General features: G+C 34.9%; 1 long non-coding RNA gene across 2 annotated transcripts in view; it reads left to right on the top strand.

The window, feature by feature from the left end:
• The window catches only part of LOC138925130 (uncharacterized), a 258,015-nt gene that overhangs the window by 188,433 nt on the left and 50,956 nt on the right, over positions 1-18,626 (top strand). Inside the window, exon 3 of one of the 2 annotated variants that reach the window (XR_011440919.1) lies at positions 11,299-11,526. The exons of the other annotated variant lie outside the window; for it this stretch is intronic. This is a non-coding gene — a long non-coding RNA (uncharacterized lncRNA). The remainder of the gene's footprint in view (positions 1-11,298; positions 11,527-18,626) is intronic. 2 annotated transcript variants of the gene reach the window in all.

The raw sequence follows: 18,626 nt of genomic DNA, 5'->3' as shown, positions 1-18,626 counted from the left end.
GTGAGTACCTCTATACTTTCTGTTACCTTAAGATGTTCCTGTCTCATCTTATATTTTCTCTGCCCTTGTCTTTCCTGGCATCAACCATTTCTCCAGGGAGCCCTTTCCTTTCATTGGAAAATAATATTTAGATTCCAAGACCTAAAACTAAGTATTCTTACTGCTACTGGAGTGTCAATTTTTCTAAACCTTCTCAGACAACAGTGCTAGGAAATATATATGTGTGTAAGAACACATGATTATACACACTTGTTTACTTCTGTATGTATCCATCTGTATAAATATTAAAAACTATGCGTTCACATTGATACCTTTTATTCTGGCTTAACATGACAGGTTAAATTGGTTTTAGTTTTTTAAATGAGGTTTTAGTCTTTCCTCATTTTCATTTGTAACCTCTTTCTCTGACAGTGCACAACATGGCTCTTGTTATTATCAGCATATTTGCTTATTCGTTCAAACCTTGTGTGAACACAAAATAGTTTCAGAATTGCTAACTTCTGCCCATCTCCAAAACAAATTTACTAAACAGAGTACAACATTTGTGGAAAGCTTGGTTTTTTATTTGCTTTATTTGTCTTTAGACTTACAGCATTTAGTCAAAATACTGCTTTCTTTTACCTCCCCCCCAACTAGTGCAGTTGTTTTATTCATTTATAATACAATTAGGTTCACTTCTTATGGTTGCATTTTGGGTTCTTCTCACACCCTGGTTTATTTAATGATCTATTTATTTGAGAGGTATATGAAACAATATTATGGATAGCAACTATAAAAAATGTATATTCACAGAAGTGTTGCTTCTTCCTCAACCCTGTACTATATTCCCATTGTCTCCTCATTTCTAAGCTTTCCCACTCACCCCTGTATGTAACCAATCTCTTTAGTTTCTGTTTTATCCTTCCTGTATGTATTTTCCACAAATGAGCAGACACATGTATAATTTCTTATGCTTCCTTCTTGCTTAGATGGTCACATACTATAGGTACTTTTTGAACTTTGCTTTTTTCACAGAGCAGTATATCTTTTCTTTATAACTTTATTTTATTTTATTTTATTTTATTTTATTTTATTTTATTTTATTTATTTATTTTGAGGAAGATTAGTCCTGAGCTAACTACTGCCAATCTTCCTCTTTTTTCTGAGGAAGACTGGCCCTGAGCTAACATCCATGCCCGTCTTCCTCCACTTTATACGTGGGATGCCTACCATAACAAAGCTTTTGCCAAACGGTGCCATGTCCCCAGCTGAGATCCGAAACAGCGAACCCTGGGCCACCGAGAAGCAGAACGTGCGCACCCAACCGCTGGGCCATTGAGCCAGCCCTAGAACAGTATATCTTGAAAAGACCTTTCTCATTCTTATTTACAGATGCATAGCACTCCATTGTGCAGATGTACCATAGTTTATTCAACTACATTCCTATGTATGGGCATTTAGGCTGTTTCCAATATTTTGTAAGTATAATAAAGAAAATTTTAAGAGATTCCCAATGAAAGAATTTGTTCCTATATCATCAGGAGATAGCCTAGGAAAACTTCAAGACTCTTAGACAAACTCCATATCAAACAGGGCACTGAAAGTATGGTGCCACGAGAGTTACAGATTAGGAACAATCTGTGGTGTTGGAGCTTCAGGTTCCTTGCAGCTCATATCTTATATGTAGGGCATTCAAGGTTTCCACATGCTCAATTACTGAAAATACAAGTAGATCAAATGAGGACCAGGGCCATGGCAAAGACTAAGGTGCAAGCATTTCATGACTAGAAACAATGACCAAGTGCACAATCAGAAGTAGATTCCAGAATGATGTGCAAATGGGACCAGTCCCTTAATGGACTCCATTGAAAAAAAACAGCTGTCCAGATAGAATGAGGGTCCTCTCCGCAGAGGGAGTAAGGCCCAGGGAATGGTATAAAACACTTCCATCATAAGCTTTCCAAAGGAAAACTTGGAAGGGAGGTGGGGAAGGAGAGACTCTAAGGAATTTGAGGAGAGCTAATCCTATCAGGGAGTTTGAATGTAAAATGCATTGAATGTTCCTTTACAGAAAGTATTGTATTAATTATATATTGCTGTATAACAGATTACCCTGAAACTTAGTGGCTTAAAACAACAAATATTTATTATCTCAACTTATCTATGGCTCAGTAATCCAGGAATGGCTTAGCAGGGTAGCTCTGGCTCTGGGTCTCACGTAAGATTGCAAACAGAATGTCATCCAGGGCTTCTGTCATCTGAAATCTTGATGGGGGCTTCAGGGTCTGCTTCCAAGCCAATTCACATGGCAGTTGGCAGGAAGCCTCACTTCCTCACTAGCTATTGGCTTGAGGCCTCATTTCCTTGCCACATGGATCTCCCTATGGGCTTTTTAAGTGTCCTCATGACATGACATTTGGCTTCCCTCAGAGTGAGTGACATCAAAGAAAGAGCAAAGAAAAAACTACAATTCCTTTATGTCCTAATCTCAGAAGTTACACATTGTCAATTCCACCATGTTCTTTTCTTTAGAAGCAAGTCACTGAGTAAGCCCACATCCAAGGGGAGATCTGCCTATTGAAGGGAGAAGTATCAAAGAATATGTGAACATATTTTAAAATAATGACAGCTGTTTCAAACTGAAGGAGATGAGCGACCTATAATTATTAAACTAAAATTTATTTCTTTCACCAACAGGGCTTAAGCTCCAAAGTAAGATCAGTACATAATAAAGGAAACTACATTTTTATATATGTTATGTGCAAATTGTCACCCCTGCTATAGGGTAAAGGTAGATTATTGTGAGCCGAAGTGCTGAAAAAGACCATATACATTCTCAAATAACTTTTTAAAAGACCGAATCTATACTACCTCTATGAAGTCACTAATGGCATGTCTTCTTCTTTTATCATTACCACAAATAAGATTGTAGAAAGGCTTAAATTCTCATTTACACAATTCTTGAATTCTGCAATGTAAAGAACCTTGGGCTTAATAATAATAAACCTTTGGAGAAAGATGCAGATTCAGATACGCCTTGGTTGGAATCTCCTTTCTAGTTATTAATTTTGTGAGAAAGTTTCTTTATGCCTCAGTCTTCCTATATGCAAATAGGGATACTCATGCCTCCTTCATAGTATTGGTGTGAGTATCACTAAAGCACCTGGCATAATATCAAATACTCAGTGGATACTCAAAAAATGCTATTATCACTCCATGCTGCATAAATGTAATTATATTGATACAGTTCTAGGATTGAACCTCCTAACGCTCATTCTGTTTAGAACTCTGCAAAGTGTCGTACATAAGTATAAGCGTGAAGGACATACAATCAGATGATTTCAGGAGACAAATTTTGCCATCTTCATCAAGTATAATGTTGGTAATAAATGGAACTAATAAAATCTATTTATCAGTACCTAGGATTAACCTACATCTTTTGAACTACCAAGGGAAGATTTCTGAGAGTGAAGAGTTCTGATACTGAAGTCGGATAGCCTGGGTTAAAATGCTGATTGCATACTTATTAGGTGTGTGACATCGGGCAAATCAGTAACTTCTCTGTGCCTCAGTTTCAGCATCCATATAATAGAAATAATAGTACCTTCCTCTTAGGGGTATTAGGAGAATTAAATTAGCTAACATATTAATTAAATGAACACCTGGAATATAGTAAGCACTAAATAAATGTTAGCTATTTTCATGAACATGATTGTGATGATTACTATTATTATTATTATATTCATTTTGCTTTTTTTCTTTGGAGGGAAAAAGAGTTTTGAAAGTAAAAAAAAAAAGTACCACTATTAGTTCTAGATGATATTTTTAAACAATTTCCTTTGTGGTTTTTTTGATGAATTATTTTAGGAGTAATAAGGAAAGATTGTATTCTTAACGCCTAGTAACTTGAAAAGGAGAAGAGTCTGAGAAAGAGGCCAAATGTTATACGTAGGTCAATTTCAGAGTTAGAAATGTCAAAACCTGTTTCAGAGTGTCTGAATCTGGACAAAGATGTGTAACTGTTAATCCATTTGAGGACAATCTGAACAAAAAGCCCTGAGGGAAAATGAAAGGCCAATAGCTACTTCTGTGGTGGCGTCCCAGAGCCATCATGCTCCCTGCCTCTCCAGCCCTCTGTCCTCAGTGTTCCCCATCTCCCTGCAGTCTCTTCCAATATCACTCCAAATGTGCCAATTACTGACCAGGATTCTCGCAAGATTCTTTATCCCGTTCCTTATTTCAGTGATATATGAAACCCTAGATTTGAAAGAAGTTGCCAGGGAGCTAAGCAGCACTGTGCAGTCAAGAAAGCTTACGCAAAACTCTGGGAAAATAACGCTAATTTTTCTACTTCACTATTTTTCAGAAAGTTTTGTTCAAATGAGAATTTTACACAAAAACAAAAATCAGCTTAAAATATACGGTCATTTATTACCAGAGAAATATGGAATTTAAAGCAGGAAAATTTTTAAAGTCATGACTCTCTACAGTATAGTGGTAGCCTTTCCTGGTCAACAGAGGTCTATTAATCTAAGTGAATACCAGCCCAGTGCAACTATACCTTACGGGAAAGATTAGTCAAAACCTAAATATGACTTCAGCTGCCGGTGACTATGAGAATGGTCACATTTACAAAAATACTTAAATTGTTGCTGGGTCTTAGTGCATACATTTTATTGCACACTTCATCTTCCTCAAATCTTCCCTTGTGACATTTTCAAGGAGGAGCTTCACTTGTTTCCAGGAACAAGTTTCACTTCTGTTTTTAATCTCTGCTCAATTCACAGAAGTCAGATCCTCGTAAACTGCTTGAGACGGCACACCAACATTATTGCTGCCTTTGTCCTCCATGCCCCCACCAGTCAGATGTGAATTTGCACAGAAGTCTTAGCTGACAGGGCATTCAGAGAAAGCCCTTTGCCCAACTCCAAATGGAACTTTGGTAATATTAGCAAGATGATAATGCCTTAAACTAATATGTACTAAAATGTTAATGCTTTCCATATAATATTTTCATTGTAAATGAAGTAATTTATGCCTTGGTTTAATAGAAGAATCATGAGAATTTTCACCAAAAAGCCGCTGTAAGAGATTGAATGGATGGTGTAAACTTTGGTGCCTTTCAAAATGGAGAAGTGACCTTGTTACAGAACCAATGAAGTTTTATAGTTCTTGGCAAAGAAAAAAGAAAATTAAAAAAAAAAGAGAGAGAAGTGAAGGCTCATCTTTCCCTCTTTTAGTAACTTTTGAGTGAGTCCATAAACAAGATTTTCATTCTATCCTAAGCTTTAAGGTGGGCTTATCAGTATTTGCCTATTTTAAATAATAGATAGTAATAACTCCAAATATGAGTAGAAAGCACATTTTATAAATATAAGATGTTTCACAAAGGAAGGTTGACCTCTTGATTTTGCTGGAACTTAGTAATTGAATAAATACTATTTTCTTATATGCCTTTAGCTCCTAAACAGGAAGGAAAATACTTGCACCTTGAACTATAATTTTCTTATCCTCTGGAAAATTGTTCTTTGACTAATATAAAGCACCCTGACACTCACCTCTGCTCTGTGGCAGCAGACAGAATTGCTTTGCCTTCAGGCATAGTTCTTTAAACTCCAAACAAGGTACTACCTATCATTTTCTAAGTTTGAATCTATTGCATAAGGAGGAGTTTCTATGAATTCAAAAGTAAAAACTATCAAATCTGAATCTTTGATATTCAAAAGAAAAAGTAGAGTCAAAATACACATTCCACTGAAAATATATGATCTTCCTTAATTTCAAATGATATTAATTTACCATGTGGGTCAAGTAAGCTCCCTGTTAGGGAAGAAATTATATTCTTTTGTTTGTTCTTTTTTGGTGAGGAAGATTGACCCTGAGCTAACATCAATGGCCAGTCTTCCTCTTTTTGCTTGAGGAAGAGTGCCCCTGAGCTAACATCTGTGCCAATCTTCCTCTATTTTGTATGTGGCATGCCGCCACAGCATGGCTTGATAAGCAGTGTGTAGGTCGGTGCCCAGGATCCAACCCTGCAAACCCCAGGCCACTGAAGCAGAGCACACGAACTTTAACCACTATGTCACAAGGCCAACCCACATTGCATTCTTCAGCGAAATAAATGGAAGAGAGGTCTCTCTAGTGCAACACTAGCAGACAAGAGGAAAGTGACAGGCACAGAGGTGCCTAATAAAGGAGGCTAATTTCAAAAGTAAGATAGAATTAGAGGGGAAGACCTAACAGCCCAATGAATGAAAGCTTTTGCATGTGAAAAATGATTAATGCTCATATAAAATGAAGCTTTTATGACAAGAATTCTTAGCTTATTAATTTTCTTACACTATAACTCTGCAAGAAATATTTTTTACATCTTAGTCTGGAAAGGTTCTTTATGAAGAAAGCAAAATGTTCCCAGTCTCATTTCTCACCCTTCTTGTGTGCACCACTCATTGTAGAAGAAGGTGTTCTCACTCCAAGATCATTCTATTGAAGAGGAAGAATAAGTGTCTCAGACTGGCAATGGACCCGATCTAGGAATGGCACCATCCAGACATAAGTCATTGTATGAGACTTTGAAGGTTTTTTTAAAAGACAACATGGATTGCCCCCCGGTTCTACTGAAATGAAGAGGAGGGAAGAACTCTACTTTTTCTGAAGGCCTTGGTGTCTGAAACCAAGAACATCAATTTGAAGTATTTCGAAATTTAAATAAGAAAACAGAAAAACAGCAGAACTCTGTGGTTGGTGAGATGTAGCCAAAATGAGTGTGCTAACGTAATCATTTGCACCCTTTCTGTGCACTCGCTAAAATCTTACCATCAGCTTATACTTAACAAATCGCAACTAGTCCAGAGCCTACTGAAAATATCATCAAATTTTATCTTCAAGACGTAACACTGAAATTTTTTAAAGTACAAAATAATCGATTTCACAATGTTCTATACAACAATTGGAGAGGTTTTCTTGCAAAATAGTTCACTTTATTTGCCTATCTATAAAACGGAAACCTAGATTTCATTTTATGATAATTCACATTTCATCTGAAATATTCATTCTAATAATTTTAATTTTTAAAAGGATGCATCCCTTTCAAGGAAAAATGAAGATTTGATATGAAATGATCTTGAAAATACAATATCTTTGACTGTTTAAAGAGGCCGAAATTTTATTAGTAGGCTTTTAATCATTTAAAACAATAAAGAGAGTATCTTCTATTCATTTGCAGTAGGACAAGGCAGTCTTAAAGCAAGACCATTCCATCAGAGAAGCTTGATTATTTCCTCAATGTTTTAAATTATGCATATGATTGGTGACACAAATACATGTTTAAGTGGTTGCAAATTTAAAAAATCAATATTCCCAAAGAACTAAAATTATGCCCAATCATAAATAACAAATTAATTCACCTGCATATTTTGATCTGCAACTTTCCCTATGAACACGAACATTTTATAAAAGAGAAATACCTTTTCACATCAACTTGCGTTCATTATGTTTCACACAAATATAGTTCAAATCAAACACAAGCCTTTTCAAACAGAAAAAATATTAGAATCGTTCCCTGTTCTTTTCTTTCCCAGATGATCTGGTGTGAGACATGGAGGGCCATGTTGCACCAAACCCACAGCCACCAGGACCCATTGTTCCCAAGGGAAGTGTAGCCTATGCGGGAATGCAATGGTGTGCTCTGCAAGGAACATGGAAAATAACATATGTCACTACTGTACAGTACACAACAGACAATTATGATTCAACTGTCCAAATTATAATCAGTTTGACAAATGTCCACAAGCGTCTTCATTCTGTTTTATATTTTCCCTAAGACAAGGCAATCACACAACCAGACAATTCCATCAGGGAAGCTTGTTAGCTGCTTAGTCTGTTAAACCCTGGTTGCCATAGCATCTAGAGTTGAAAAAGCTGCAGATTGGCATGAAAAAGCATGTCGACAATTGCCCTGTCACAGCATGCAAGCCAGGTCTGCTCAAAGGCAGCACACTACAAGTTTTCTTTCCCAGTTTGCACTACCCCATGCTGTTTAATAATATCCATTTACTGGTATTGGGATTGATCGAGCGCAGTGTAAAATTCACATCTACTGAGACTTTGCTTTTCACACGGGGTGAAATTCTTTAACAAATGGGAGTATGGCAATTAATTTAGAAATGTAATACTGTATATACTATAAGAAGTATATTTAGATTTAATAGAGAAACTATCCAAAATTTTAAGGCACAGTTCTTTAAAGAGCCAAACAGTTTTACTTGGCAATTTTTCAGTTGACTTTCTAGTCATTTCTAAAGCCTAGTCATACTTTGGAGATGACAGACAGCGTTCAAAATCCAGTAGTACATTTTTAAACATGTTTTAATCATGCCATAGTCATTTCTTCCTTATGTGCATGGTATAATTTAATTAAGGATATACATTTCTAAAATAACTATAATTTAATTAAAGATTAATATCATGAACACTGAAATTACAGTCTGGTGAGCAATGTGCATCAATTTTTTTCTAGAGGGATCATATACTTAATGGTGATAAATTACCATGTATTAATAAGAAAAAGTTGGTTTCTACCAAAGGGTATTCAAAGCCCTGCCAACTCTCAGATTTATGCAGTATACGCATTTTAAATAAAGTAAAGCATGTTTACAAACAACCATTGTTAACTTTTTGGAACTATGAAATGTGAAAATATATACATAAGTTGTGAAACTTAGAAAATGATTTCGTTCAGAAGTTTATATATGCTTTACTCGATCTTTCTTTCTTCCATTATCTCCTTCTATTCTAAGCTGTCACTTCAATTTAGTTTTCTTTCAATGCGGCAAAGAAAGAAATATCTTAAAACACATACTCAAAAGCAAATTAACCTAGCAAACCAATAAGTATTTCAAACACAGATATTTTTCCATAATACTTGTTCTTTCTATTGATATCCACTGCTCTGCTCTCCTAACATCGCAAAATCATTTTTAATAAAGTAAAAATGATCTCATTTTTGAAAGTTATATATGAACAAAGTTGATAGTTTATCACAAAACAAGAAAGCAAAGTTAATATTTACACTAAAAGAGATACTGAAGTAATGATTACTTTTCATACTCCTAAAATATTGAAGACCTTTTATTTCTAAACAAGATTCTCAAAGATTTTTTAAATAGAATAACCAAACTATAGCACCTTGAGTTTTATATATATATATATATAAGTGTATACATATCAGTATGAAAATAGTGTCACTGAGTGAGCCTCTTCAGAATATAAATTTAAATCCCTCATTTTCTAGGAATTCTCAAAAATCTCAAAATCTTGGGATGAAACTTGGTTCACATATGGTGTCCATGAATGTGTTTTCTTATACCACATCTTCCAGTTTAAAAAAAAAGAGAAAAGCTGTTTACTTGTTAAAGGTCTTTTTATAAGCTTTGATGACTCAAAAACACCTTCATTTTAACACATGGGATTTGGCAAAGAACTTAACCATGTTACCATTTGAAAGACTTTGATATTTTGAAAAAGAGAGAATTAAAAACAACAGAGATTGAAACTTAACTTGGCTTTTGTGTATAGAACATAATTTTCTCAAGTATATTTTTTAGTATAAGAATTTACTACTGAAATTTATCTGCCAGAATACTATAACATCAAAGCTACAGTTATCCTAAAGGAACGATTGTAAGTAGAGCCACAAACTTTACCCTGGTGTATCAAGTTAAAAAAAAAATTCATGGTATACCAGTATGGTAGTCTAAATAGATAAATGTATATGTTCAGTAAAATGCTTTACAAAAGGTTGAAACAAAATTTCTTCAACTACACTTTTCCAAAAAGATTACATTTGAACTTTTGTTTCTTTCTGATTTCCTTAATTCACATGCAATACAGTGCAGTGCAATTCTCCAAGTTGTATTAAACGAAGTACCACCTCTTAACCAGTCTTTAGGACATGCATAGTTTCCTACAGTGCTCAAAGTATTTGATTTGCAAAGCCCAGGAAGTGGGTAGCATGAAAATGAGAGTTCATGTTTTAACTCAGAGTCTCTTTGCTTTAGTCAGGATACCACAAATCTTTCCTGTAACCCAAAGCTGCCTTCCTCTATGATTTACAAACAAATGTTGATCTTTACAACTGGGCTGTGTTAATATTATCCATTCCCCACTACGTTAAAGAAAATTATGTATGAACTGCATTTCCTTTTCTACCGGATTTATTTCATGTACATTCTTCTACTCTTAAAACTGGAAATTAAATCATTCTTTCTGAATTGTTTAGAATGTGCCATTGGATATCACTATTACTTTTGGACGACCTCTACAAATAATCTACCTTTCAGTCATTTTGATTATTGCCAAAATGAAATTATACAAGAAAATTTTGATAAACCTAATATTCTGTAAAAAAAAGAAAGAAAGAAAGAAAAACTTGACCTGTGGCAGCAAATAGGCGGTATCTTGCAATGTCATTAGTTCCTTTCATAATACAAAGGGTAAATGTCATAATAAGGATATTACGCTGTTTTATTTCATAAAATAAATGCGTCCTATTTATTCTCTAAGTGAAATACTACCTCACACAAAATGTAGATTTCATATAAGCACATACATTCTTTGGTAAGGTGGCTCTTGTTTTTTCTGGGTGATTTTTGCCTTATTCTGAAATTTCCTTCACCTGACTGGAAGCACATTAACTGCTAGATAGGCATCGCACTGATGTCTCTATGCTGTAGCATGCAGCCGTGAATTTGCTACGATCTGTTTAATCAGCAGTGTATTGATTTTCCGCAGCTTTCCTTCATTTTAGCCCCATAGCAGGCTTCTGTAATTTCCTTTGGACAAAGTGTAACCAAACTGTGCTAAGTGATGTTGATTTGCAGGCAAAAGTAAAGGGGTAAATATAAATTAACAAGCTATAAACATTTTACAAGTGGGGAGTCAATAAAAACAGTGTCTGCAGTTTCTTTTAAAAAAATGATTTGAAGCAGATTGTTAACAAACGTGTCCAAAGAAACTGACATGAGTCTGAGAATAATTTTTGCGCTTTGTGATTAAGAATTGATCAGTCTAAAAGCCTCGGACGCAACTGAATCACCCATAAGCTGCTGGTCTGAAAAGGCTCAGCAGGGGCTGGTATTTGTTTGTTAAACTCCCATGATTCCAAGTAGATAATTGGTCTGTGAAGTTCATGGCAGAATCTGAATTTGCTTTCTTGCTTCCCAGCTGGCTGAGCCCTGGTTTATAGACTTCTGTGTACAAATTTAGCCAGCAGCAAACCTCACATCTTTAATATAAAAGGTGTTTTGTTGTGTTTTTCAGGTGCTGAGTGGAAAGCCCACACTCCAGAAGCTCATTAAAAGGGCCAAGTTACAGTACAGGTTTATTTCTGTCACAGCATTTCTGAAAACAGTGACAAAGATTAATATGTTTCTTTAGTACTGGAAAAAGCTTGACACAATCCCTTGTGAATTTGATCATCTGTTTCATTGCCTGTATAAGATTCAATCTCCTATTATATCCTGAAGTTACAGCTGTAAACTAATGCTGGTAAGAATTCATAAGCTATTGCAGAAGCCTGGGGCAAAACTAATTGTTTTATTCAACAGTCGCTTATTTATTTATTATTTATTTCATACCCTCTCCTGTCATCTTTTTCCACTGTTCCTCCTCAAAGTCAAGATTATCTTGGCTCTTTGTCTGAATGCACAGTGCAAATATAGAGACATGGGGAGTTCATGTTTTCAGGAGCTTTCAAAAAAGTTGTTACAGATCAGTGTATTGTGGAAATGTTGTCCACTCTGAATTTTTTATAAAACTATTCTTACTTTCTTTTCCTTGAAATGGAAATTCCTTAAGAAAAAGCAGTATCTGCACAAGCATTATAACCTTTGTGTTCTCTGTAATCATGTGACATTAGACTTTCTCTTCTAGTGGTTGCTGTGTCTCTGGGACATGATTTGACATGTGGTACATGCAAATCCTAGAAAAGTGCAAACTATATCATAAAATGATTCTGTTTCACATCAAGTTAGACAGGCAAATAGCTATTTGCTATTTTCAAAAATTAAAAGTTATGACAATATGCTTTATGAATACCATAAAATAATCTTTTAAATTGAGGAATCTCTCTCTCTTAAGTTAGTTGTAGAGGAATATTTAATCCTTATCTAACAGTTTTTGTTATTATGGCAAATTATATATATGCTACATTAGAATTTTAGATACAAAAATATTTATTCAAAATTTCAAACATTATGCAAGTATAAAATAACACACAAAAAGGAGGATCCCTAATAATCTGTTTGTGTACACTTTAAGTGTTGGTGGAAATTATTGCAGGATTAGACTGAAGAAGTATATTCATGTGATGTTTCAAATTAGACATTAAGCTCCATTATTCTTAGCAGAAGTTGTGTGCCTAATTCCCTATGCACTACAGACATTTGAACCCACAATAACTGATTGTAAATACAGTATGAAACTAGCTAGAGCCTTATTTACACCTGCCAATTTGCTGCCCTCCAGCACTAAAAACAAAAACAAAATGGTAGCAAAAGAACTGCCAAGCAAAACACACTCTGCCCCTCATATACACTCCTTTCTATTTCCACAAACAGAACCTTTTGCTTCCTGTTTTCCATCAGCAAATTCAACTTTGAGATTTAAAATAAAGTTTAAAAAAAAAGATATTTGCATGACATGACAGGAACAAAGTAATTGTTAAAACGGTCATCTCCTCCAAACATGTGTCCCCTTAAAATAATGTAGGTAGTGTAAGTGCCTTATGGATGGCACTTTTAATTGAGGAGTAACACATGTGCCGTGCGATGCATATGTTGCAATGGCAGCCACTTATTTTTACTGAATAGCTACAAAATTTGCACCCAATTTTGTTCGTACAATAAAAGCGCATATTATTCATTAAAAAGAATATATCATAGATAAGTTAGTTGACAAAGTTGCATTCCCTGTTGTTTTTTCATGCCCTGTGCTTCCTATCATGTCTCATTTGCATAATGGAAGCCCAATTAGTTCCGTCTCTATTTTTTTAGAAGCTAAAGCATTTGTCAACATTTCAGTGAGGTTTTCCTACTACCTTGATTCAATGAAAATGACTTCTGCTAAATGTTAGACAGTATTTTACCCTTCTATTGTGGATAGCAATGATTTGACTTATTATTGCATATATTACTTAACTTTTGTGTATTTAAATAGTAACATAAGGTACATAATAATGACTTGCACACATAATGATATGAATAATTTGTATATCAATAGCATGTTTTTCCAAAGAGCTCAACGCCTGTTATTTGATGTTGAACTGTATCCTTCAACATTCAATACCTTGAGTACCAGACGTCCTAATTAAATTTTTAATGTTACTGAGAACAAATATGATTTTTATCACATAAAAGAATATTGAGGATTACTCCACGGAGAAAAAATTAATGGCTAAGTCAAAATTAGAACTCAATACTCTTTAGAGTTTAGATCACATCTAAAATTTCATGTCAAGGGATTATGATTTCCAGGGCTGGTCAACACAGATGTGGAAATCTATGTTTTACTGGCTACCTTGTAAGATCTTGAAGACAGGATAAATGTCTCATTTAACTCTTAGCCAACATTAAACATGTATGTGGTGTTCAGTAAATATTCATTAAATTGAATAAACTGAGGCTCTCAAGACATAAGTTACAAATATATGGTATCTTAACAGATCATACCAATTCTTGTTACTTACGGCAGTGATGTTTATCAGTTTTTCAGATCAATACATTGCAATTACAAATTGTTGCACAGACTATATTTATTGTGCCTTCTAATTGGAAATGAGGTGAATAGGAATAACATGTAAAGCACAAAACCATGTGTGGCATGCTGTATTTGGATGTTGCATTACTCCAATAAATAAAAGGAGATTAGGTATTTTAGGAGAGAAAAAGATAAAATTCCAAGAACTGACTTTTTATTTTTTGGTAAGTCTGTAAAATATAGAACCCTGTAAAACATTAGCAAATATGAAAATAAATATAAGACAAGTGCTATAAAAGGCATGATTGCTACAGATTCATGAGAAAATACTAATCAACCCATATCATTCATTAGAAATTGCATGTTAAAAAATATAAAGTTTTGATTCTGTGGTTGTGTGATTGGAGTAAGTAAACAGCAGCACCTTGTATTTACCATGGAAAAATATACCAAGAAAGAGACTAAGACCGACATACTTTGTTAATACGAACTTTGAAACCACCTATGTGTAGCTTTAGTCAGTTAAAAACAACCAAATTTCTAAGACCCTTTTAATGGACAAAAGAACAAAATTTTTCACATTAAAATGAAGAATGGCTTCAAAATATTCACGGCTACTTTGGTTTCTTCTTAGATTTAGAAATTTTCTTACCAACTTCTGCTCTCAAATATTAAATCCTGGAGTGATTCAGCGTTGAATTAAGTTGTGTAGGTATATGATAGAAATCTGAAGCATATTCCTAAGGACAAAATTTATGCCAACAATGTCAATCAGATACTTTAAAAGTACTATTTATTTAGGATGATTAATGACTAATGTCTTTGTTGACTTCTTTTTGCAGTTAAGTGGTGGTCTCAAGTTTATTTTGGTAATAAAGCACTGTTCTGGGAAATGAATGCAAATCTTTAGTTCTCATCCATTTAACATTTAGGTTTTTGTTAAGTGGAAATTATGCTTTGTTCTCTAAATTTCTTTTATTCTGCCTTATACTATACCTTCTTCACTCAAAAATGTTCAAACCAGTGAATTAGGTACATACTGTAATATACTGCAATCCGCAACCGCCCTTGGTTCAAGTAACTTCAGAAAGTTAAAGTAAGTTAATGATCAATTGTCTGTGAATGAAGAATGTTTCGGGCCATAGCATATTAGTGTCTGCATGATCAAAATGAATGATTTGTGCTTTTTCAGCTTGTTCTCATTCATTCACTAATATTTCTTTGTAATTCTTTTATTCCTGAATATCAAACGTATGATTCAATTCAGTTATTTTAGTCTTCAGACAAAGCATATTCATTCCAATTAATATAGGTGTCATCAGTGTAGGTGATGTATCCTAGGGGATTTTATAACTAAAATAACAAAAGAATAATAAATATTTACATAGGGTATACATATACATTTATCTCATTATAACCAATAATAATACCATAGATGCGGCACTTAGAATGAAACTGCTCCTTTATTCCCAAATCATAGATTGTCATTTTTGTTGGGCTATTTGTTTGGAAATTTAAAATATGGTTATCTGACTAATTGATTCTTCTTACAGGAAGCTATTCCTTTGGGGGGAGCAATTATAACATCAGGGAGGAGATTGGCCCAAGTGAATTTCCAAGTTTTAGTCAACAATATTTATTAGGCACTTACATCATAACAGAACACTATATCAGGTTTTATATAGGAATAGTCCAAAAAGAACAGTGGATTGCAGGATTCCTTCCCGCACAGAATTTTAGTATATATTGGAAAATTAGGACATACATCAAGAAGACTTAGACGGACACTTTTATTAGCCAGAGTTACCTAACTACCAAGAAAATGCCAAATGGAGGCATCATCACAATCAGGTGGGATTAATCATGAAAAACTTTTCACAGAAAATTAGTTTTAAGCCAGGTTTTGAAGTAATTAAGAAATATTTAATGGGAAGGAGAGGGGCTAAATAAGCTCATCAGAAGAGAATTAAATGTCATTCAACAAATATTGAATGCCTTCTTTGTGCAAGAACTTGGTTGATATGCACAAGACTCAAGCACTGTGCCTGCCCTCATGAGCTCTCTGTCTAGTGATGGAGGCATAGAGGCAAAGAACAATGGCACATGCCAAGGCTTGGAAACATACAAAAAATTTTCAGAGAATGGAGAGACTTTTGTTTGCCTGCAGTAAAGATTTCATATAGAAGAATAAAAACTAATTAGTTAATGAGAAGAGCAGGATTGGGTCATCAGTTGACAGATGGTCTTGAAAACATATGCATCAGCTAGAAACGGTTTCGGTCCTGAGAGCTTATGAATCAGAAACTCCAAATGTCATCAGTGTCCTGGGTTCCTTCTTTATTTCCACTCTGTGATTCACAGTGTGAAATTCTAGAACTCATAATCACAATATATCTTCAGTCAAGAAGTATTGGGACTGTCTTCCAGGCCAAAAGAAAGAGAGCAAGAGGTGACAGTGCCATTTTCCTTTGCCCTTTTGAGGAGCTTTCATGAAGGATTAATCCTATGACTCCCAGTTATGTTTCTTTGAACCATACCGTGCCCATAACTACACGGGAGGCTGCTCTTATAGTTGTTGCCACTCTCAACAAATCAGAGTTGTGTATTAAAGAACGTGAGTTTGAATATGGGATAGACAGCCAGTAGTGTCTACCAGAGTACAGTTGAGACATTCTTATTTAGAAAGCACTGAAAGTGAGCAAGAAAGTGCTGAAGAAGCATTATGAAAACAATAATTGACAGAGATTGTTAACAATTGTATGTAAAATAAGTTTTTTCCAAAAAAGAAAGGATTGGAAACAAGATTATTTTTAGAATGTTGAATTAAAGAGCTGAGATATCTTCAATTCAAATTGTTGTAGATAGATAGACTCTGGAAAAGGTTAACCTAAAAAGTGACCTGAGGAAATAATCCTCAACATTTGTTAATGAAAACTATAAAAGAGTCGAAGGATTGTGTAAGTGTGTGTGTTTGTGTGTGTGTGTATGAGAGAAACAGAGAACCTAGATTTGCATTTAGTTAACAATCGTTCAGTTGTTTAAATCACAAAGACTGTGGTGTAAGTGTAAAACATGGAGATCACAAATCTTTGAAACAAGAAGAAGGCAAAGAAGCTTAAGAGGGAAAATACACAGGGATAGTAGCTTCTTTTTTATATATATATAGTAAGTTTTCTAATAGAGAATAGAATGGGTATATCTCCTCTAGCATGAGGACTGGACTTCCTTCTACTATGCACACATGTGCACGCACACACACATTTTTCTGTCTTAGTTAACTCTAACTTAGTTAACCCCATTCACCCAAACTAAAAATGTAGGATCATCTTTCCTTCCTTACCCAACGCTCGCATCTAATCAGCAGCAATTCCTATAGGCATTACACACAAAATGCTTATCGAATTTGGCCATTTGCTACCATCTCCACTACTACCACCCTAGTTCAAACCTCCAACATCTCTTGTCAGGGTTACTACAATAGTATTTTACCTGATCACCCTCAACTTTTGTCCCTCACAATGTAGTTTCTCCTGAAAATCAGAGTGATCTTTAAAAAAATATAAATCATATTATGCCCCTTGCATGTTTAAAACTGTTGAAGAGCTTTCTACTGCAATTAGAATTAAAACCCTCAGATCTTGTAACACGGCACATTTCTATAGTCATACGTGATCTGACCCCTCAGCACTCTTCCACTTATTCTCTCTACATTGACTCACTTCCTATTTCTGTAGCACCTTAATATCATTCCTACTTGAGTGTGTTTACGCTTACTCTTTGTCCTTTCTACAACACTCTTCCCTCTAGATGATTACCTCCATATATCTGGCTCCTGATCATTCAGGTCTCAGAGGCCTTCAGAGTCCAGCCTATCTAAAATGATCTCCATTCATTCAGACACCATCGCTGTTTTAGTTTCTTCAGTATAACTTTCACTATCTAAAATATGTGTCTTATTATTTATTGGGTATTGAGTCTATCTAGTAGAATGTAAGTTCAATAAGGCAGGCACTTTATCAGTCATGTGCATTATTGCTTCCCTGCACTTAGAACAGCTCGTGCTTCAAAACAAGCACTCAATCAACACTTGTGGAATGAATAAATGATTAGAATGGCTATTAGAAGATATCTGCATCATTGTCTTTGAAATGAGGCAAGTTTTAGACTAGCTGATGAGAAGCAAGAAGAAATATTAATCCTCTCTTGCAGTAGCAAAAGTAATGCTGGAGAAGTAAAACAAAAACTGGTCAAAGGCTGTTCTGGAACATTCTCCCAAGTACACAACAGGCAGACAAACAAGGCTATTCAGATTTGGAAATTAAATAAAAAAGAATAACAGGATCAGGGATTGTAGATTCTAGTAGAGTGACAACACAACCCAGTTTACTCAGAACAGTCCCATCTTATACCTGGAGCCCCAACTTAATTATTAACTATACTCTCTTTTCACTCTCAAAAGTGTCCCTTGGATGAAAATTTTCACAATAAACTTAAGTGTAGGATGCTAAAGAACTGTCCATGGAGTTCCTACAAGACAGAATGAATGGAGATTCTCTGGTAGCTTTGTGTTATGTTACTTGCTCCTCCAAAATGCAGAACAACCTAGAGTGTTTTCCAAAGGCACAGGTCTCAAAGGGATCAACGTGGACTTTTCCACCAGCTGCTTCAGTGACTCTGCAATAAGCAATCCTCCAGGGAATTCAGCCTGAGCTCCTGTGAAAGTATTTGGCATAAAGGAATTAACACTGCTACTTCTGATGCAAAACAGCATGTACTTCACTGAATCATAAAGTCAAACCAAAGATGGAAGGAGTCCCAGAATGCCAGCTTGACTAGGTTCCGGCTTTAGGAAGCTAAATATGAAAACTTGATCTGGTCTCTTTAAAGTACAG

Source organism: Equus caballus, chromosome 1 (assembly GCF_041296265.1).
Source record: "Equus caballus isolate H_3958 breed thoroughbred chromosome 1, TB-T2T, whole genome shotgun sequence".
In the NCBI taxonomy this organism is placed as follows: Eukaryota; Metazoa; Chordata; class Mammalia; order Perissodactyla; family Equidae; genus Equus; species Equus caballus.
Note: the sequence above shows the minus strand (reverse complement) of the source record. Positions and strands in the feature narration are given on the sequence as shown.